At 37.3% G+C, this 23,973-nt stretch overlaps 1 protein-coding gene across 1 annotated transcript in view; it reads left to right on the top strand.

The window, feature by feature from the left end:
• Positions 1 to 23,973, top strand: part of MACROD2 (mono-ADP ribosylhydrolase 2) — a 2,049,910-nt gene that overhangs the window by 1,513,468 nt on the left and 512,469 nt on the right. The window lies entirely within an intron of this gene.

Below are 23,973 nucleotides of genomic sequence, written 5' to 3' on the forward strand. Positions count from 1 at the left end.
AATTAATTTTTCTGTTACTTTTGATTTTATTAGAGGATTTAGAATTTGACAAGGATTTCTGGTCTGACTACTCTGCATCCAAGATGTTCCTACTTTGAGAAGCTAAAACTATGCAGTGATAGATATGGCAAGTACATAAAACCTTTTGGTGTTCAACTCCACATGCCGAATTGACCATCATCTCCATTATTTCTCTGATATCTACTTGCCTAATCAGGTGTAATCTTGCAATGTTACAAATTTATTTCATGTAATTGAGTCTCAAAGATACGAACTAATGGAAATATTCCAGATGGAAATATAAAGCAACTGGATTTGCCTGTTTGGAGAATCTGCAGTCCCATTCACTTCTTTGAAATGCAGTTTTATCTGAGCATTACTCTGGCAACCATGATGACCGCAAGCCAGAATATGATTCAACTCATTTTATGTTGGTAGAAAATTTGTTAACAAACTCCTCTATCTTTGGTTGTGGGAACCTCTTATTTAGTCAGTTCCTGTTTTACGGCTAATGCCCTGATTTATTTGACCATTTTAAGACATGCTTTAGTTGCAGTTTAAATAAGTTTCAGGTCCTAAGAGGTATCTGGTGTCCTGTGACAATTCAGGCCTTTGAAGTTGCTTAGACTAGGATTCACATCCTATCATTTGCTCTAATTATTTGATCTCTAGTAGCTATGGTTTCTCCTCCTCTGCAAAATGGAGATAATAGAATATAACCTAATGGAGCTGCTCTGCATGAAATGAAAAAAAAAAATATCTAGGTGCTTAATGCCACATCTGATTCACAAAGATCCTTCCATAATAAATGGCAGATATTATTTAGTTTTATTTTCTAAACCCTCAATCGCAAGTAATATTTTTCCAATTATTTCCACCAGTAAAAGGAAATTTGGGCTATAAATGCTAAAATTTGCCACACAGGGCTTGTTTTCAACCATTCCGAGTGTTTCCAAAGACAACTTGTATAAGAGAGAATCCACATGTTTTCAGAAGCCTTGCAGATCAAGGATGACCATACCATTCATACAAATCATATAGGAACTAACTCATAAAAGGGAAATGTATTCTGCTTTCTTTTTCTTAGAAGGTTCAGAGTAATAATTATAACAGAGCCTCATTTTTATTGTCAAACTCAGGAAAATGTTTGGATTCCCCAGGGAAGGTAACTTTGTCTTTATGGAGCTACTGCAATATAAACCAAACTCATCATCAGTGATAAAAACATGGGTCTAGAATTGTAATGTATCCAGTGAACACCAATGCTCTTATAGGCTTCTTTAGCATTGAGTCAGAGAACAACAGTGAGGTTATAAACATTATAAGACATAAACATTATAAGATTCTTATAAGAGATGTAAGAATCTTATAAAAGATAACGATGATAAGCTGTTAAAGAAAGATTGTGCCATTTATTGAATTGATGTCCACTGCATGCTATTACAAGATTGATATTAATGTTATTCATTTAGTTCTTTCAGAGTTCCATAAATATTTCCTAAGTCCCTGCTTCATTGTGTACAAGGGGCTTGGCAGATCTGAGCCAGGATGATGGAGGATAGCTTTGGGCCAGTGCAGAGAAGTGCTCCTTCACCTGCTCCTGTCCCTTCACTTTCAGCCCCACAGTGGTACATCCTGGGTGAATACTGAGGAATCCTAGATCCTCTGGCAGAAGTTCAAGGCCTGCTTGCCATCATTTTGAAGGGCAAGGGGATCTTCCACTTGTGAACCAAATAAGACATTCTGGAGGTTTTCAGAGCTATCCAGAGCCTACTTGATTGGAAGCATGGAGGATGAAATAGTATCAGAAGACAATTTGTAGGTCTGATGAGATCAAGGGATAAACATTTCTTGAGGCTATAATATCTCAAAACCATTGCTAAGATTTAGAGCTGGAAACCGGCCTCTTTTTTTTAGTGATGAAAATTTGTAGAGAGAGAATAAAATATCCTTATCTGTAATTTCTTTTTCATTACTATCTATACATTATCACTGCTATCTGTCCAAGTCGCTCCTGTCTACTGTGCAACCCTCCCTTGCTTGCCCCATTAGAGTATGGAGTTATTACAGTTGCTCATTTGCAGGCAGGACATAATTATCCAAAGTGAAGATATTTAGAGCAGAAGAAGGAGGCTAGAAGCTCTATATTCAATATGTGCTGCATATTCAACATGTGAGGCAGCTTCTTAACACCTGCCATATTAATGGCAGCCTTCCCCCCACCCCCCGCTACCCTTTTGTAGAAGCTTCTTTGATGTTGCAGTGAAGCTAAATGCTCTCCATTCTGATCGTTATTTAATAATTATCAAAGACTCTTTCAGTCTTGATTCTCTAAACTGACCGAAGGATTGTATCTACCTGCAAAATTTCTAACAATTTTGTGAGAAGCAGGGCAAGGGGAGTGGGAAGTAGAGTATAAGTGAGAGAAGGTCTTCAGAGTTCAGGTGATATAGTTACTTCTTAGTTATTTTTTACACTGTTTCCCACTCCTGAGATCCTATAGACAATGAAACCTTTAGGTTACTATTGTTTCAGTTTTTCAGCATTTCTCCTTATTTCTTCAAATAGGAGTGCACCAGCTTTTCCTTTTTCTTTTCCTTTTTTTTTTTTTTTTTTTTAGACCACAACTCCACCCTCAGTGCAACAAATAGTTCTGATTGGTTTCCATCTTTACCCATGTGGTTGGAGTTTGTAACCTAGGACTAGCTATACTGAGTGATCTAGGAAGGGCACATGGCAGAAGTCTGGTAAACAGACTGCCTCTCCTCTTCTGGCTACAGAGGTTGATTCAGGCATGGGTGCATAGTCATTGATTCTAACAGACAACCAATAGGTAAGTTTTTGGAAGGTACCAGAAAGAGTCACTACTCTCCCTTCTGCTGAAATCGAACCTGTGGGAATGTAGACTTGTAGCTTCTTGCAGTCATTATACTACCATTTGAACTCAAGAGTGATGCCAACAAAGATGATAGAAGATCCCAGAGATGGAGAGAGCCTAGTTTCAGGTGATACATTAAAAGTCCCTGGGTCAAGCCATTCCCAAAGCAAGACAACTCTTAAACTTTTTAGTTATGAAATTCAACATATAACCTTGTTTACTCAGACAAATTTGAGCTGGTTCATTTATCACTTGCAACCTAAATAGTCCCAAATAATACAAAATTACCATCCAAGGAAACTTTATGTATATTATATTACTTTTCTAGTTGTAAAGATGGCTTCCCACAGTGTTCAAAATAAAACAAAACAAAAATATTTTGGCAAATGGCTGATATTCAGTTTAATTATTCCCTTTCCATTATGAAGATCCATTATGTCCATTAGGGAAGCATTTGTTGTCATTATTTATTTGTTTTATTTATTTCATTATTAAAAACCGACTCTATGTTTCATAATTCTGAAAGTAAAGGCTCCAGCTTCTATTTTTATGTACCTTCTAAATAAAACAAGTTCAAAATTGCTGAGAGCAGTTTACCAGAAACAATATCCTCTCTTATTCCATGCCTTCCTTTAATTAATGTTATAAAGCAGTCTCAATGTATCAAAATGTTCCCCTCACTGATACGGAGTTCATATATGCACCTGTGTATAGTTGGAAACAATGTGAGTTCAAATGTTCCCAAAATGATCATTTAATCTTGGTATAACTATAATAAATTATGGGAAATAAGTCTATCTCATGTTAAAGCAGAAAAAATAAGTACATGTAGATTAACAACCTACATTAAAATATATCTATATCTATATCTATATCTATATCTATCTATCTATCTATATATCTATATATCTATATATCTATATATCTATATATAGATATATAGATATATAGATATATAGATATATAGATATATTGGAGGGGCACCTGGGTAGCTCAGTTAGTTGGTTGAGTGTCCAATTTCAGCTCAGGTCATGATCTCACAGTTCATGAGTTCAAGCCCTGAATTGGTCTCTCTGCTGTCAGTGCAGAGCCTGTTTTGGATCCTCTGCCTGCTCCCCCAGCCCCGTACCTCTCACTCAATCTCTCTAAAATAAAAATAAAATATAAAAAATAAATAAATTTTAGGATAATACTTATAAAATGTTTGAATGGGAAGATTTTGGATGGATATTAGAATTGACTAACATATGGCAAATGGGAGAAAAACAACATACCTGACAATTAGAGGGTTAACATCAGAAAAAAGTAAACAATTCTATAGAAAAATGGGCATACAACATAAAGAGAAAAGTGATTAAAAAGGAAATACAAATGACCTGTAGACACATGGAAAGATCTCCAGTTATCAGCACAACAAAAATCAAAATAAAATGTAATTTTATTATCCGTGCATTTGACTTGAAAAAAAAAACAGAAAAAAAATTGATAACAACCAGACAACCGGTGCTGGTAAATGTATGGAGAAATTAGCACTGTTATATCATGCAGCTGGGAATGTGAATGTTGATCAAATGTTTTTGGAAAGTAACTAAACACTAGCTTCTAAAATTTTAAGTTTGCATATCCCTTTGAATCAGTAATCCCATTCTGGGGAATCTTTTTTATGGAAATAAAAATATCAATATTTAAGAATATGTATATAAGCATTGTTACTGAACTTTGTTAGTAGTGGTAAAAATCTAAAAGAAGTCTGAATTCCTATGAGTAGTAAAATGATATTATCAATTATGAGGCATACATAATGTGTTTTTTTAAGAAAAAAAAGAATGAGCCATATCTATGCATATTGACATGGAAGAATGTCCATGATATATTTTCAAGTTAAAGGCAAAAAGACACAGAAGCCTATAGGAGATTGTGAAATTTACATACAAAACTATAATCATCAATTATATAAAGGAGCAAAATGAAGATTAGTAACTATTTTTCCCTTCATTGATTTTTGAATTATTTGCTTTTCAATCTTGGTAAAAACCAACAAATTCTGTGAAGAAGAATTTTAAGGGAAATTTTCTGAAATGCATACATTTCCTTTTTCTTAAATTGAATACAGAGGTCTCATTCAGGCCCATAAACAGAAAACAAACACTTCCTTTTCTGATATTTTACCTATTCTTTATTTCTGTAAATCAAAGAAGCAAAACAAAACAATACTCCCTTTCACAACCTTAACCACTTTGGGCATTTTTTTTTTTTTTACTGTTTTGGTTCCTCTTTGAGGATGTTCAGGGTCTTAATAGTACAAGATGTTTGTTCTAGAGGGAAAGAGAGGAACAGAGAGAGGAGGCAAGCTGTTTCTTGACTTGATTAATTCTGTCTCCTGGTTTGGCCACTCTGGAATGTTTGGTGTTACTACTCCTGTGGCCACAGCACTCGTTCACCACTTTTGAGGCCTGACTCTACAGTTTACTGGTCATATGTTCTTGGGTATATCATTTTAATGTCTCTGAGCCCCAATTTCCTCAACTTTAAAATAGGGTTGACAATTGCTACTACATTTACCTAAAAATCAGAAAGAGACAATGTCACTGAAAGTTATGCAAATATTAGGGGGAACATGCATTACCTCTTCCTGGATGATTCACTTTGTATTTTATCTCTCTTTTAATCAAAAAGTGTTTTATGAGATTTAATTTAATTCAATAAACTGGCTGTGTGTGAATCTACATACCATGCTATTGAAATCAAAGAGAAAACAATATAAAAAGCCATGGACTCTGCCATTTGGAGGGCTATCTGGTTATGAAGAGATATTGCACATCACTGAGTATAAGGTGCACTTTTTTTTTTCACCTTTCGCACCTCTGACATTACCATGTCTTACAAAAGATGTTGCCATGTGATCGAATCTAATATTTGCTGTCAGTCAGGGGGCAGTGTGGCATAGTTGTCATTGTGCATGCACAGACTTGATTACAGAGAGTGGGCAATATTGGAAATGGAATTCATACCTTTAAGCTATAAGGGTGCTATGCTCCAAATGCCTTCGTAGAAGTTCTCTTTCTATGTCCAGCTGGGCTCATATTAGAGAATATAGAACCACATCTGACGGGATGGGCTCTTTTCCATTTTGTTTCTCCAGTAAAATGACTGCTTTGGGTAGATGCTTCTTTAACTTTTCCATAATGTGTTTTTGTATTAGATTCATGCTAAAGGGTGCCACGGACTTTCTCCCCACATGATGGATTTACTTTAGAGGAATGTAGTAAGGTATCACGATCTAGCTATTTTATTAAAGTTGTCTGTTTCTACTCCAGCCAGAAGTAAGTTCTCCCTGCTCTGTGTGTCAATAAATTTCATTTGTATTTTTCATAACATATTCATTATGCTCTACTTAATAACAGGGCTATATGTTATATATTTTTTTCTCTACTAGACTGTTCTTTCTAGAAGGCAAGAAATAGCACTGTGCCATCAAAGAGCATTGTTCCAGGACATAGAAATCCATAGACTGAGTCCTTACAGTATTGTATATAGTACTTGCTGTATTATCGTAGACAAGTTAATTAACTCTCCTGTAGCCTTTTATTTTATTTTAAGGCAGGGATAAGAATAATTATCCAAAAATTGTATGATCATTTTAAGCTTAAGTAAAATACTGCTTATGTTTATTATTAGTTTGGTAAACCTCCCCACTGTATACAGCCCAGTGTCCCACTCAGTTGGCCCTCAGTAAGTGCCTAGAGAATCAAATGAACTTTCTAGTCACTATTGCTGCATAACAAACCATCTTGAAACTTGGGGGCTTCCAATAGCAACCTTAGGATTTTTCCTGAATTGCTATATGTTTTGTTTATGCATTAAAGCCATAAGTGAAGACTTTCTATGTAAAAACAATAAAACTATAGACTTCTTTGAGTAAATGTGCTCTGTAAAAATAAGATTTTTTCAGTACTAAAACTAGATCACCTTATTTACATATTTTTTGAACATACTCATGACTGGTGGCATTTTTTTCCCTTTTTGCTCTATGAACAAATCAAAATCGCAGACCCCACTCAAATTATGTTGGGATCCTGCTAGGTGAAAATGATATGTCTGTAAGAGCTACATGAAATCTAGTTTCCAGATGGAGTTTCCTTCTTGCCAATTTTGGAACAATTCCAAAGAGTTTCCCCTTAGAAACCATCTAGGTGAAGTGAAAATTTACTCTTGGAAAATTATTGGAGAGAAGGCTTGTGAAATGCAAAGGTATGACTTTCATATGGACAGTGTACACATTCGCAGATATTTTATGACCACCTTTGGGATATCTAATAATAATGCAAGTTCTCATTGTGTTTGGTCTTTTCTAAAAAGTAGAGACCACCAAAAATTAATTGCACCAAAGGAATATATTTCAAAATGATGTTTTTATTGTAAGGTAATTGCAAATAATCTGTAATCAGAAGTGATGAAACTCCTTACATCTGTATATTGTGTTTAATTTTCAAGACATGTCATGACCTCACTTTTATAATTATCAAAAAAATTGTAAGGAAGGAAAAGAAAATTTTATTACTATGGTATTTGGATAAAGAAGCAAATAGATATTACAGCTGTGCCATTCTAAATACACAAGAGGCGTTTGGGTTCCACTGATGTTTTGGTTTATTTGTTGGTTTGAAAGCCATTTGAATTTTATTTAACCTCAAGTTTGGTAAAAAGGAGAACAATATTTACTGACTGAATAGATTTGTTGTTTTTTGTAATATATTTGTGTCACAATTGTCTACCTTTAAGGTGCTATAATTGCCATTTGGGGCAGCTTTCACACAGTGGATATTGATGGCCCATGACAAGTACAACCAAGAGCCATTGGTTCCCAAATTTATCCACTAAAATATTTTTTTGTAATGTCAAAATAGAGTTCACAGGTCTCTATTCTATAATAAATTGAAAACTATAAATTCTGTAATGTTTTGCAATTTTTTTTTTACATTTTATTAACTACAATGAACGCATACATTTTTGGAGTAGTAACCTATTCATATATGAAGCATCTGTTCACGCTAATGGCAAATGTTAATACACATGTGGGTTTACAAACTCTTTTTTTCCCAAAACTCTTGAAGTAGCCCTTAGTCACCTGGGAGCTCATGACTAATGGGCTAGGAAGGTTTGGCACAACCAGGAGTGGCCAATATGTTGTATCTCATGTGTCAATGCCAGTGGAGAGGAAGGACCATTTACAAAGCTGTGTTGTAAAGGATTCCAAGTTCAAGTATGTGTTCAGAGCCAGAGAGTATGGTTATCAATTAGTTATGTCTGCCAGAGAAGGAGAGACTAGATGTGGAAGATCCAAATATTTGCCATGCTGACTTAGACTGGGTGAATCATTTGATAGAGCTTATTCCAGAAAAGGATGGCAGATGTAGTTACTAATTTAAAAAAAAAGACTTAAAATTGCTCTAAAAAACAAAGTCTATTAAAACACACGCACACACACACACGCACACACATGCACACACACATTTAAGAATAAGTTAAATTTACTGGAGATTTCATGCCAAACTTGCCATTGTTATTGATCACCTAATCCTTACTCCCTCCACTTGATAAAATTCTCTATTTTCTCTCAAGAAAAACTGAATATATATATATTTTTTAATTTTAGTCATTTGATAAGGGAATTTTTCTACCCATCAACTGATACTCACTGGTGATATAGCCACCCTACATAGCTTGTTGGTGCTTGGTTTATTACTGTTGGCCCTTCTTCTCTTAAAAGACAAATCATTCACTGAAAACATTTATTCAGACACAGAAATGGGTGGGGATACAGAGAAAAGTATGTGGCACATTGCTACCTTGGCCCAATATTCCTGTTTATAGAAATATCCCTATTTATTTAAGTCGCTTACTAAATGAACTATCCAAACCTTCTTCCTTATTTATTTTTCAAATATCTTTAGAGAGAAAAACAGATACTAATGATATATTTAATTCATAGGTCTACCATTTCTAGAATTTCCCAGTTCCTTCTAAAACTCTTCTGCTTAGCTTTATTTTACTCTAAGTATGTGAGTATGTTAAAAAAAAATTGAACATAATCATATCATTTGTTATTGTTTTCGTGTGGTTTTCTTCCCATCCAAAACTCATCATATTTGCCCTGCTTTTCTGAAAAATTCTCTCTGCGTGTCCTTTATGTACCTGTCCTGCCCTAATTATCTTTCAAAATTTCATCTTAAGATATCACCTCAGTTGCTATCCCTGAAAATTGATTGTGCTGCCTCCAGGCTGTCTTTGTTTTCGTCTTCATTATTGCTCTTCTCAAAAAGTGTATTTTTCACTTGGGCTGCTTGAGGGCAGGGTACATGTCTTAGTCACAACTGTATCTCAAATGCCTAGAGCTAACAATTGGCTCATGGCCAATGTTCCATGAGCACTGGTTAATTACTCAAACTCCCATGAGCCACTATCTCCCAGTGGAGAGAAACTTGATTTCATTCTTTGATTCCCTTTCTGCTTTAAGCATATTCCCCACTGAAAGCTAATAAGTATTTTCCCTTTTCTTGATAATCCTTTTTACCTATTTTTCTGGGGGTACATCACTTCTTTTTGTACTCTGTAATGACAATCATAAAGATAACTGAGGTGAATGAGATTTGCCATATTTATACATATATTTTTTGAAACACTTTAGAATGAAGTCCCCTCATAGGAATAATGGGGACTTCTTTTATTATATATTTAAATATAGATGCTTATATATATATATATGTACATATGTACATATATACATATACATATATGTGTATATATACATATATATATAATTTTTTACTGGCCTTATATATCATATCTCGAGAACTGATTTTGACTTTTAACATGAAAAAAACCGTATTAAAACATACCCCTGAAGGGTAGCCAGGGAGGGTAGAAGTGGTATTTTGGCCATAGTTTTGTCTGTGCTAAGGGCCTTTGGGTGACCTGGCTTCAGTGAATCTGGCTGTCAGAAAAGTGCTTGGTAATCTTGAGGTGAGCCTCTCAGAAGAGGCAAAAGTTTCTCTGATACTCTAAGAATAGAAGGATGCTCATTCCTCTGGGCTCCTTGAGGAGAGGTCCTGCTTAGTGTTCTCTGTAATATACCAGCAGGCAGGGTGATATTTACAACTTTTCTCTTGGCTGGTGAGGCATGAGGAAACAGGACACAGCTACATTGTTGGGAAGAGAAGTGGACACTAGGCTGGTCTTGAACAAGAGTAGATGGTCACATTATCAATAAATAAAGACCTCACATGAAATTCTATCCTCCACATTCACCTGAATCCACATGCACTTCCAATTGATTTCATGATTACCTTACCTTTCATGATTTATCTTCTTTTTGCCCTATGAAGGTGCCTTTGATGTCCACTCTTTTGTTTATTTCATTCCAAATATTTACTGAGCCCATACTCTGTCAGACATTGTCCAAGGCATTGTGGTCACAATGTGAATAAGAAACATATGGCTCCAGCTAGCACAGAGCTTTCACTCCAGTGAGGAATGACATAGGTACACAAGTAAGTGACACTATTTCATTAAGTTCTATGTACTATAAAGGAAATAAAACAGAATTATAGTAGATGCTTTGTCACTTACTATATGAAATGTCCAACATTCTTCTTTACTGATTTTTTAATACAGAGCAACTATTAGGGGTTAGATGTGTCAGGGAGGGGCTACTTTAAATTTGATCCAAGATGTGACTGGTCAAAAAGGGTTAAGGTCTGGGCAGGTCTGCACAGGTCTTTGCCTTTATGTGTTTATTCTCTCATTCATCCATTCATTTAATCAATCACCATGAATGCTTTCATCTGTTTAAGCCCACTGACTGACATTATTATGATTCACTGACGAGGCAACCACCCAAATTATTTTAGCCCTGGAATTATATACATTCATTCAAATAAATTAATTCATGGACTCATTCATTCAGATACTATGTTGGCAATTTTACCTGGACAGAGTCATTGGTATTGAGTAAAGGTTGGAGAAAGAATACAGGTGGTGTGATTCACCTAGGATCCTAAAGTAAGTCAATTCTGGTATATTTATGAACCTGATCAGGATCTGTTAAAATGTCCAAAATCATAAAGCTCCTGAACATGTGATTTAACCAATGGACATATCATTGGCACAATGTGCTCAACATTCTTTGCTATTCCTTCCCCTCTGTGTAGATTTAGGTCATAAGAATTTCAAGATAATTTTTTTTTTCTCCAGCATACTTATTGTAAAAACTTTAAGACCAAGGGCTTGGAGAAATGCTAAAAGAAAAAAGAGATTATATTATAAGTAGAAAATGAATTTTTTTTTTCATTTAAATTCATTGTCTGACTTTGATATTCTGTAAGCAGCCCTCCCAAATAGTTTTAATTCTGATAATGAGTATATTTCATGGCTAGACTAGACAAGCTCTAAAGACTCTGAGGTCTCCTTGGATCCTATAAAATTGAAATTGAAATTTTTATTTCTGACGAAGAGTATTTAAAGGCCCAGCAAATCTTGACAGATGTGATAATGATTTACAGATATTTGTTGGACATATGATGGGTGCTAAGTACAAAGTTAGGCACTGCATCAGATGTGTCCACTGCCCTGCTCCCTCATTCCACACTCACCCCCCATGCAGCCAGCCAGATATCTACCTTTCAGCACCTGTGTCTTCCTCTGAGAGTGTTTTCTGATTTCTAGAATCTGATCTTCTGAGGACGAGGGCAAGCCAGAATGGCAAGGAATCAAGGAGTCAACACCCCACACACATATACCTGCCACTTGCAATCCCTGAGTGATGGGATTTGGTGGGTACATACCCCACCTTCTTTGCTCTTCAGACAAGATAACTCTGACATGTATGTTCTACACTATTCCCAAAGTTCCCCAGCCAGATTGTGCCACAACTGTCCATAGTGGTAACTGATTTCATAGCCATCCTTTATCAGTTTCCTTCTCTTCTGTCTCTCACTTCCCATATTCCTGTTTCTGTGATTGTTCTTCAAGTAAATTACTTGCACTCAAATCCCTGTCTTGAGGTCTGCTTCTGGGGGAGCCAAATCAAGACAGATACATTGCACAGATTATCTCAGTTAATCTTTACCACTTCTCCAAAGGGAATGTTACTATCCCCATTTTACAGATGAAGAAACAGGGGTTCAGAGAAGTTAATTAGCTTGCTGTCTTACTCCAAATCTCCTTTCCTTTCTATTTCATTGTAAATAGACTGGCCAAGGCCCATCTCTTAGGATTGTGCAGCCATGTGGTTAATGAATTTTGCATCAAAATAATAAATCAATATTTATTGACTCAAATTGGTGCAGAATGCAGGAGGTGAAATTTTGTACATTCATTCTACAAATATTTATTTTCTCCTACCAAGACCCAGGCACTCTGTTCCTTTCTGAATGTATGGTGGCAAAAGAGAAGATATCCTCTGAGGACAGCTAAATGCATACTAATTGGTGAAAAGCTCTGACTATGGCATTGGAGGTTTTTGTGATGTTGAGATCTTAGGCTACCATTCAAGAAATGTTCAGCAATGACAAACTGATTTTCAAGCATCTACTCTGATGCCAATTAGGTAGCTGTATGTCAGAAAGCAGAAACCGGTTTCTCTCTTTTTTACTGTTTGTATAGACCTTTTTATTTTATGTTTTTCTTCACTAGAGTCTAAATGTCTTTTGTAGGTAATGAATATTTCTTTCACTGCATTGAATTTTGAATAAGGAGTAATGACCAAAATCTGAATATAAATGCGGGATCCACATCAACTTACAAAATTGTATACAGGACCCCCTTAGAAAGTATCAGTACTGAGAAGTATTGAACATGTTAAGAGGATATTTTCCTGATACTTTCATTCAATTAAACAGGATGAGAGAGAGAAGCAATTGATTTAAATCAGTGGGAAGAAATCGGTGTTTAGCCTTGTTGGCATCTTAACTACAAATGAAACCAATATCCTAGTGTTGTTCCATTCTGAGTGTTCTGATGATTTCACAGTTGACTAGTGATGTGTACCTTGCTTCAAATTACTTAGGATGTATTAGGGCATAATCTATGAAAACAGTGGCTCTAAAAAAAGATAGCCTGTAGACATGAAGAGAGAAGCTCAGTGCAGTCACAGAACTCTGCAGGCACAGAGCAGGGAGACCTCAAAAGGTCACCTGACCATGGAGGTGCCATCTTTGTTGAAAATTATAATAGTGGAATTATATGTACTTTGTAAGGCTGCCAAAGGTAAGAGAGGTATTTCTGAACCACATTCCTAGCTAGTATATTTTATTTTCACAGAGATCTCTAGAATATAGAAGAATATTCAGGAACGAAAGAAATGAATCCTAAATCCAATTGCTTGACAACTTTCTATTTAATACTGGCATACATTCTGTGGGAGATAAAAAAGAACAAAAAGTAAGACCCTAAAAGACATCAGTGCAACTAGGAGACAGATAATAAGCATGAGAAAAGAACTGATGTTAACATCTGTTAGTTGGCATCATCACGGATGGTTTAAGTGGAGGAGGTGGGAACTATAGTTGATCTGAAATGAGAGACAGAATCCATTCTTGGAAAGGAAGGAAGATGGTGGAACACCACAAGGAAAAGTGAGAAAGGAGGAGAACAGCACAAAAGGACCGCCTGGGATGTGGTTGAAGTGAAAATACATGCTGGGATGTTGTGAAGTACAAGAGGAAAGTGAGAGAGGCGCCAGGCTATGGAGGGCCACAAAAAAGGTGATGATCTTGTGGTTGTGGAAGCAGGACCCCAGTGTGTGTCCTCAGGCAGAGGGGTCCCTAGCATCCAGGTATAGAAGAGGTTGTGTAAATTCTTTTTTCTGAGATTAAATCCATCATCTCGTTTTCTTTTTTCTCCTTGCGCTCTTTTTCTCTTTTATCAATGGCAACACCATTATCCAAAAGCTTAAATCCCTAGTCAATTATAACCATGTCTTTTCCCTTGTTCCCACATGTAATTGGTTGCCAACCATTTTCAGGTCTTTATTTTCTCTCTTTATATTGAATATTTCCCTCCTTTTCCCCCTCCTACTATCATCTAAGTTTATTCCATTTCCAATTTTTTCAATACCTGCTTTTACTAACTTGCTTCTTACCTTATGTCCTAATATTCTTTCCCATTGTGAGACTTTCTACAGTGAAGTCCATGTCTTAGCTGTTTTGGCCCCCTGTGCTTTTGCTCACATCACCTCTGCAGAATTTTACTCCCTATTTCTTGTTTAAATCCCATTATTTTCTGAGATTTACCATAAATGCATTTCTTCCAGAAAATATCCTTGATCTTACATTCTCTATCTTTTATTCCCAATCTGGTAAGGATTTTTCTTGCCTCTAAACTACTAAAACATTATCTCATCCCTCTAGGTTATTATCCAAAATAGAAAAGCATAATAAGAATATGGACTGTTGAGTCCGGTCTGCCCAAACTGACCCAGATCTATCACCTACCAGCTACGTGGCCCTAGACTAGTTATTTAACATCTCTGAAATTCATTCTATTCATGTAAGTAATAAAATAATAAGACCAGGCCCTCAAGTGTATTGGGAGGATTAGAAAGTGCATATGACACAGCCCCTGACATTGTCTTTGGCTGAGAACAAAGACAATGCTCTTGCTATTCATTAGGTATGTGTTGAATGAAAAAGTTTTTCTCAGTAGAATCTGAGATGCTACAGAGTACAAATGATGACACAGAGCAGGCACTGAAGAAATATTTTCAAGTGGAAGAGGTGGACTCATAGGAGGCAAATGCCTGACATCAACTCCCCCCCATCAGTTTTATAATCTGTCCACCAGGAGTCAGAGAAGGGCTAACATTAGGCTGGGTGAGACTCTGACTCATTTATCATCCTATCAGGAAGTGACTTTTGCCTGAAGACATACCCTCAATACAATAGAAACCAGAATTCTCAAATTGCATTTCAACTGTTGTAGTGACCACAGCCATCTTTGGTCCTATTTTCTGAGCTGAGCATTACGTTTACTGCTTCCAAGCTTGAGGGAATTCTGCCCTTGCATGCATTTTCAAAAATAACAGCTATTGGTTGTGCTACAGTGACTTTGTCAATTCCCTCAGCTTTCAAACTCTGCTGATATGAACACATCCAGCGTTTAAAGGTTCTTGACTTATTTCCTTTCTCTGCTTCAGCTAGCTTTCCCTTCACAAGTGATACCCACTTGGGCTCATTGATTAGATTTGCATATTTTAAACTAGCAAGTCCCCCAAACATCAATAGTTTTCTTTTCCTATCAGTCAACAGAGCCCAAATTATCTTGTGACCTTTTGGTTTCTAAAATAGAAATGTGTCTTCATGTTACAGAGTGTGGCTTTCAAGTTCAGACTGCCCAGATCTGAATCCTGGCTTAAGCATCTATTACCTTTGTGAGTTTGGGCAAATTTGTGTCATTGTGAACCTCAGTTTTCAACAATGAAGAGCACATATGAAGAGCTCAATATATATTAGCTGTTAATATTAACAGTTCATCATAAACCTTTTGTAACTAGCAACTCCATGGTTGATTTTGTGCCTTAACTTTCCAGTTTGTACTTCTGTTTATTCATTATAGTTTGTTGTTGGTTATTTGTTTATTTTGTGTTGGCTTGTTTTTATTATTTCTTAGAATGAAAATTTCACTTAATGAGTTAGGCTTGATGTCATCCTAAGTACCCTCCCTGCCCATCCTTGATGTCTGAATTGAGGTACTTTGGTCAAGAAGGTCTAGAATGGAAAACATCCCTTATACGCTCTACAATGGAGGTCTTCTCCCAACATCTAATTCAGTAGTTCCCACCATCTTTTCCCTTTTTCTCTCCTTCAGCTTGTCCAACATATATCAATATCAGTAACTGACCACTTCTCATGGGGCTACGGATTAAAGACAAACAAACAAACACTGGTTTCCTAGTTCTCTGATAATTGCCAGCCCACATAGTTACTTGGTACCTGTTAGAAAAGATTACCCTTTCTCCTTCTTTCTCTGTCTTTCTTTTTTTCATTTTATCTTCTATTAATTTTTTATTTGAGTATAGTTGACACCTTATTTACAATTGCCAAGATATGGAAGCAACCCCAGTGTCCACTGATAGATGAATGGATAAAGAAGAGATAGTATGTATATACAAAGGCTACACTTTCTCAACAGAGGCAGTTCTGTAGGTGTAAGATTTGGCAGTTTAGGTTCTTTTGTCTAAGAAAGAGTAGTCTCTTCTTGGGAGTGGACAAGTGAGGAGATTGTCACCCACAGACCTGAACAGAGGCATTGGCCACTGACCCAGGCTGGGTTTCATTCAGACCAACATCCTGGCTCCATGCAGTCTTGCATGGAGACTTATGGGGCTAGGCCTGCATCCACCCCACCCCCTCAAGCAATTACTGTTATGCAAGGAGGCAGTGCAGTTCTCTCGTTACCACAGTAACTTGCTCCACTCACCCCCACAGATCCAGTCACTTCTCTTTCACTTTTCATGGGAGATGGATCTTTAAGAACTTTTGAAAGCCATGCAAATTAAACTTTTCTGCTGATATTAATGATACAGCAAGCTTTCTTTTGAAAGGAATGAAGTATGGGGACCATTTTTTTTTTCCAAGAGAACTGCATAAGAGTACTCATTCTGCATTCTAATGGAAGAAAATTTAATGCAAACTATAGAGGGGGAAGGAACTGTATTTCTCAGCATTTGCTGCCATAACTATGTTCCCTCAGCAAACCTCTTCACTTACATTAGCCACACCCAACAGTCATACATCATGACAGTGGAAGAGGCCTTACCTGTCTGCTACCCGAGTGCCAATAGGAAGCTCCTGTCCTGTTGCTAGCAGCATGGGCTGTGACTCAGGGAGTTCAAGGAGGAGTCCTCATCCAGATATCTATAACCCTTGGATATTTGCTCTGGTGGCTACTGGCAGGCTGCTGGTGAACCTGGTGAGGGGTCTTAAGACAGACAACCTTTAATCCCATGACTCCAATCAGCCTGACTTTCTACTTCTAGCTTTCAGAATCTGCATGGTCTAAAATCATGTAAGAGAGAAGAAAAATGCTCCCTACTGTCTTCAATAAGGCAAATATGTCACAAAACAGAAAAAATGAGAGAACATAAGATGAGGAAAGGAGAAGAGGAGACCATCTGCACTCTCCCATAAATTTTATGTCACTCAGTCTTGACAGTCAAGCAAAATGTTTGTGGCCAAGTACTTCTTTTCTAGAATTGCAAGAAAGCGATGATACACCTAGATTTGGGGCTGATTACCCACTTCACAATGCTATATTTTGTGGAATCCAAAGTTCTATCAATTATATGATGCCCTTTTAACTTTAGAAACATTCACCTAATGTCTTATTAACCCTAAAATGTGTATTTTATTTTTTTTTAATTTTTTCAAACATTTATTCATTTTTTGAGAGACAGAGAGAGACAGAACATGAGTGGAGGAGGGACAGAGAGAGAGAGAGAGAGAGAGAGAATCCAAAGCAAGCTTCAGGCTCTTAACTGACAGCACAGGGCCCAAGGTGGGGCTCAAACTCACAGACCTGACCTGAGCCAAAGTTGGACACTTAACCAACTGAGCCATCCAGGCGCCCTGTGTATTTTATACCTATCAAAAGAGTACTTTTGTATTTATTTATTTATTTATTTATTTATGTTTATTTCTTTTGAGAGAGAGAGAGACAGAGAGAGGGTGTGATAGAGAGAATCCCAAGCAGGCTCTGCATTCTCATTGTGGAGGCTGAAATGGGGATTGAATCCATGAACTGTGAGATCATGACCTGAGCTGAAACCAAGAGTCGGGCACTTAACCAACTGAGCCATCCAGGTGCCCTTGTATTTATTTTAGACAAATGCTTTTATGATATAATATCATTCTTTTGCACACACAGCAGGAAAATGAAAGTGAAGTCAATGAGTTAAGATATTCCTCAACCTTCTTCACAAAGTCTGAATCTTCTGAATCACTGTGCTGTTCAGTCATCAATAGTCATGTTTTCTTTCCACATAGTATCATCCTCTGTGATGTCAAAAGGTTGGTGATGTGGCTTTTCTTTTAAAAAAATATAATATTGTTTTCCAATTTTAAAACCGTGTTCTCCTTTTGCTTCCCCAGTAAATCTATAAACTCCTTGAGCAAAGAGTAGTTGTCACATCCTGATTTTGGTATCTCCCTCAGCTAAGAGGGTTGTGTCTGTCTGGCTGTGTTTGATCCTCAATACATATTCATTCAATTGGATCACTGCATCCTACCTCAGTAGCAGAGAAGGAAAATCAGCAAGATCCCCCTGCAACATAGTTCTCCAGATTTGGAGTCCTGCAGATAAAATTGTATGTTTTGGGGTATGAGAAAAATCTAGGTCATATGCCTCTACTTGGGAACTTGAAAGAGTTTTGACAAGTGCTTGATTTCAAGATGGAGATATTTCTCTTGGTCAGAACCTGGTTCTGATAGATATATTTAAGTAGGAGGGGAGGGAAATCCCAAATTACTCATTTGACTACAAACAATATGCTCATTCCTTGTAATCTATTTAAATCCTTCCTTCTCCATGGCATCTCTGGAATTCAGTTTGGGCTGATCACACCCTATTTGAATTTCTGTAGCCCTTTAGCTCCTTTTGTATTTATCAGATTCTGCCTTTGGAAACCTCTTATGTTATAAAATAATTTGATGGGCATGAGTAAGTCTTTTAATTTGAAAGAAGGATTTGGATGAAAGAAACTTGAGAAGTAATACCACAAACACAGGTTGAGGAATGAAAGAGTGAGACACGAAGGGAGGAAAGCCAGTAAAGGATACATTAATGAATGGCTTTCTGCTGTGGGCAAGTGGGGTTTATTTTTATCGGAGGCTGTGGTAAACTGAATTATGGCCCTGCAAAGAGGTCTTCATGTTAATCCCAAGAATTTACAAATATATTACCTTATATGGTAAAAGGGACTTCGCAGATAAGATAGATTTTCTGATTACTCTGGTGGTATAATCACAAATGTCCTTATAAAAAGCAAACAAAAGTGTTAGAGTGAAAGAATTCAATATGACAACAGAAGCAGAGGGAAGGAAGGAGATATGACAATGGAATCAGATACCACAGTCGTATGAAGAATGACCCAGGAGGGCCAGTTGCCAAGAAATAGAAGCAGCCTTTGGAAGCTGGAGAAAGCAAGTAAATGGAATCAGCCTAGAGCCTCCATAAGAAATACAATCCTGCCAACACTTAGATTTTAGCTCAGTGAAATTTATTTTGTACTTTTGACCTCAAGAACTGTAAGATAATAAATTTGTGTTCTTTTAAGTCACTAAGTTTATGGCAATTTGTTTCAGCAACAGTAGGAAACTAACACAGGGGCCTTCTGAGAAACCATTAGGATTGTCCCTAGAGTCATTAACTTTCTATTGTGTCTGATTTGTTCAAGCTAAACTCCCTCCTGCCCTCTCTGGGAGCCAAAGAAAGCTCTGAGTCAGAGAGACAGAGGTGCATGAAATAGGAAGTCTTGGGATATATAGGACTGTCCACCAAAAATGCAAGTGATAAGTAGGATGGGCCACGGAGGGTGGGTGGAGCATGGATATTACCTTCCTTGGTAGTAAGTGAATGTATGCATGCGTGTGTGTGTGTGTGTGTGTGTGTGTGTGTGTCTGTTGTTCCCCCTTTATCAAGTTCTCTGAGGCTAGAAATTCTCTCTCATTCACCAGAAGCCCTAGCATAATGCCTAGCATCTAGGAAAAACACTTCCTGATGGATTGGGTGACAGAGTGTGACAGCTTGCGAATGTCACAGTAAATAAGGAAGTTGGCTGTTTTACAGCAATTTTTCTGTAATTCCCAAATTAAGCCTGTGCAGAAAAGGAAAAATGGCTCTTTCTTGGAAAGAGATTCAAGAGACTTTGTAGATCCCAGGCAGTTTGGGTGCAAGGTGGCTGTCAATCACAAATGCAAGTTGTCACTAGGCAAAATGGCCTTCTCCTGCTGCACGACCAATCTGCAATCTAAGACTCTCTAGTCAAGGTTAGCAGATAAATCAATACAAAAAGAGATGAGCATTTCAGGCAGTGCTGATGTCAAACAGCCATTTCATGTGTCTGGCAGAAAATTGAGCATATTGGGAAAGTACTAAAGACTTCCTGCGTGAAAATGCTGGGATCCCTAGTCTTGAAAGGAAAATCAGATTAACTTTCACAAATCTTTCCTGACACCTGAGAGACAGTTTCCTCTTGACAAGGGCTTGGAGAGGACAATGTGATAAACAGCAGCGTGGCCTTCTCTTTGCTAGGTATCTAATTTGACATAGCTTTTTGTGGGCACTTGTTAAGTACTGGATTCTCTTTTTACCCCTGACATGTTTTTATTTATTTATGTATGTATTTGTGTACTTATATATGTACGTATGTATGTATTTATTTAATTTTTTAAAGCAATGGATGTTAGCAAGTGTTTTCAGATGTGTTGTATATTCTGACAATAGTGTAAGCTCGGCCAGGTACATTAGCCTTCAGAACATATTAAGATGAAGGCTGAGTGCCTCTTCTTTAAGAGAAACCTAGAATAAAGTTTCGATTTTCCACAACAGCTTCTCTTCCTGATTTGAATATGTCAGACAAATGTTTGATGCCCTTGAATGGTGTTTGATTAAATTCATTGACACCCATTGGCTGTTAAAATGGCCCTCAGGTCCTAGAAAAGCTCTTTATATGTATAAAGACATATGCAAATAAATACAGATAGATATGTTTTAAAGACCATTTTATAACTAACGTATTTGAAACTGATAGCACACAAAATATGATATTAAAATTAACTGATCTTGTAAAAAAATCATCAGGGTCTGAAGGAAATTTTAGGGTAGAATAGAACGTGATTAAACCCTGATGGATCCAGAATTCTTCTAATAATGTAAAGGTACTGGTTGCCACAATCCTCAAGGAAATCTCTGTCCAGTGCATATTTAGGGATTGTAAATACAAGCTGGTTAATGATAAGCTTGTGAAACAAGTAAGGTTGAAGTACAAAAACTTCAGACAAACGCTATTAGAAACCAGCCTGCTGCTTAATTGAGAGACAAGCCCCCCTTAAAATGGGGCAAATATTTGCATGGTCTAGGATACACCAATTCCCACCTGTTCACTTGAGTTCCTGGGCCTGTGGCTCATAACTGTAATCACATTTCACCAATTCCTCCTGCCTACCTGACAAAACTTGGGTTTATGTGCCATTTATATGTGGTGCCCAATCTTTGGAGCTTTGTCTAAAGTAAGTAACACTTTAGAAGCGATAACCCAGTGGGTTAACTTTCATAAGGGTTATGATTTACAATAGCACATTTATTTACAATAGCACAACTTCCTTGTTTCTTGGCAGTTCTCTATTTGGCCCCCTCCTCCCTCTTCTCTTTTCTCTAAGCAAACTTGCCTGAGATTCCTTGCTGCCTAGCTTTTGTTTGGGTTTGGTTGATAGGGAAAGGGAGGGATTGGTTAACTAGCAGAATGGAAGGTGGGAGGAAATGATTTCTTCTTTCTTTTAAAAAAATTCTTCTTTCTTTTAAAAAAAAATTAACATTAATTTATTATTGAGAGAGAGCATGAGCAGGGGAAGGGCAGAGAGAGGGGGAGACAAAGAATCCGAAGCAGACTCCAGACCCCTAACTGTCAGCATAGAGCCCTATGTGGGGCTGAAACTCACAAACCACAAGATCAAGACATGAGCTGAAGTTGGACTCTTAACTGACTGAACCACCCAGGAGCCCCTGATTCGGATATTTCTTATCTCAGTTCCTTATTTTGCTTTCCCTAAATCCCCACCCCTGACTCCCCCTACCCCTTACCCTCCCCCCCCCCCACTTTGGCACTATGTTTCTGGCAGTAGCTATGCCTCTCAATGACCAGTTCACTGGGAAGCCCTTTCTTTCACTAGGCTATAGTGACACTGTTTCCACTACTTTCCTCTAGGGTGTTGACTGCTTCCCTGGGCTGTTGGTGTCTTGGAGTCCCAGTTTATCTTGCTTATCTTTGAACCTTGCTATTTCACTGTAAGTGGTCCCTTCATTAAATCTCTTTATTTAAACTATCTCAGAAAACTGTGTTTCCTGTCAGAACTCTGACAGTCACAGTTTGTTTGACCATAGCATTCTTTGAAAGTAAGGAAGACACATATTTAGTATTTAATTATAAAATGCTTAGGTTGGGGTGCCTGGGTGGTCTGACTTTGGCTCAGGTCACGATTTCACAGTTTGTGAGTTTGAGCCCTGTGTTGGGCTCTGTGCTGACAGCTCTGAGCCTGGAGCCTGCTTCGTATTCTGTGTCTCCCTCTCTCTCTCTCTCTCTCTTTCTCTCTCTCTCTCAAAGTAATAAATAAACATTCAAACATAATAAAATAAAATGCTCAAGTTCATACATTGCAATATTATAGTTCTCATTTGGCGAGTGTGCTACTCAAAACTTTATTTGGAAAAGAACAAAAATAGAAGGTGCCTTTTCACATAATATTATAGTTTGGGCTCAAGTGTCCATTCCATTCTGTATCTGTGTCTATAGTAGCAGACTGGGTTAGGATCTGAGTACCTTGGTATCTACTACTCTGGAAGAGGCTGAATGACTCATGTCTTTCTTATACACAAGGCAGAAGCTGTCCAAGATCCTTTCAGTCTAGATAATAAAAGCTAAGATGAAGTAATTGTCACATTGTGTTTATATTTAGTAACATGGTAAGTATGCATTATGTTTATATTTTACACATAATATTTTAATATATATGTATATGCACACATACATACTGAGAGATAAAGAGAGGATCTGAGCTATGAATGCTGGGCATGGTGCTGCTTAACCTCAGTGTTAACTGAAAGCAGTACATTCATAAATACTATGTCCCAGAAAGAAAGTCAGAGATAGCCTGATCTCAGGTTCTTGCAGTATAGCCCAAGTTAGAGAAAATAAACATCTTTTAAAAGTCTACTATTTACTAGGAAGCATACAAATGAATGCAGTTTAATTTGGGATAAACAAATTACGTGGGTGCTGAGGAATTGACAGGAATTAAGGAAACAGGTGATTATACAGAAATAAATTCAGAGAGGGGGCTACTTCTGCCCTTGAGGAGAAGAAAATTAAATCAGTGACATTATGGTGGCCACGAAACCATTGCTACGTCTTGAATGACTTCCTCTCCAAGTCTTTTTATGTGGTGGCTCTTTTGATGACTGAAAATGTTTAAAATAATTTTATACACAATGATACAGTCTAAAAATGAGAGGCATTACAACAGGAATAGAACAGCTTAGGAATCATTATTTTTTTGCGGGGGGAGGGAAGTGAGCAAAGAATGAATTGTCATGCCCGCATATGACTGCTCATGCTCTCATTTTCTACTTTAACTCAGGCCGTATGGATTACTCCACCATCCTCTTCCCTTTTCTATCAAAATTGCCATGGGCTATTCCATCTCACACTTTCTCTCTTGCTTCACCTAGATGAGAAGGCCATCATCTCTGCAGTTCATTATTTCCTTACCTCTAAAGAGAAACTGCAGATTCTTTGAGTTTTCATGTTTTCTACTAACCATCATGGTACAATCAAAATTCAACATAGAGGGCCATTATGAAGCTTAAGAAACATGTCAAGATAGCATTTGTCCTGGCACTTGATCTACTGTTTCTAACCCTGTACAGGAGTCCATTGTGAACATGTAGGGCTTCACTTGGCCCCCCCTGGGGCAGAAGTCACTCACCTTCTGTCTCTACCTGCCCATCTTCTTAGGCAGACTCTGCAATATTGACGGACACCCCTCTTTCATCACCACCATGACTTGCCCCACTGATTCTTCTCACTTGCTCCCCATATTCCCATCTGCCAAGGGAAATTTTTCTCTCTTAATCTTTCTTTTTCTTTCACTCTCTCTTTGTGTATGACAAATATATTAAGCATTTTGAAGGCAGTTATCATCTTCAGATCTGCTGCAAACAGATCAGAACAGTAGGAGTCCCCTTCTCAAACTTCATTTGTCCGTGTGCCTCAGATGAGCACCAGGCATTAATAAAGACAGTCAGCATGGACACCTGTGCCCCAT

Source organism: Herpailurus yagouaroundi, unplaced genomic scaffold, assembly GCF_014898765.1.
Source record: "Herpailurus yagouaroundi ecotype Mexico unplaced genomic scaffold, PumYag 196, whole genome shotgun sequence".
NCBI classification, from domain to species: domain Eukaryota; kingdom Metazoa; phylum Chordata; class Mammalia; order Carnivora; family Felidae; genus Herpailurus; species Herpailurus yagouaroundi.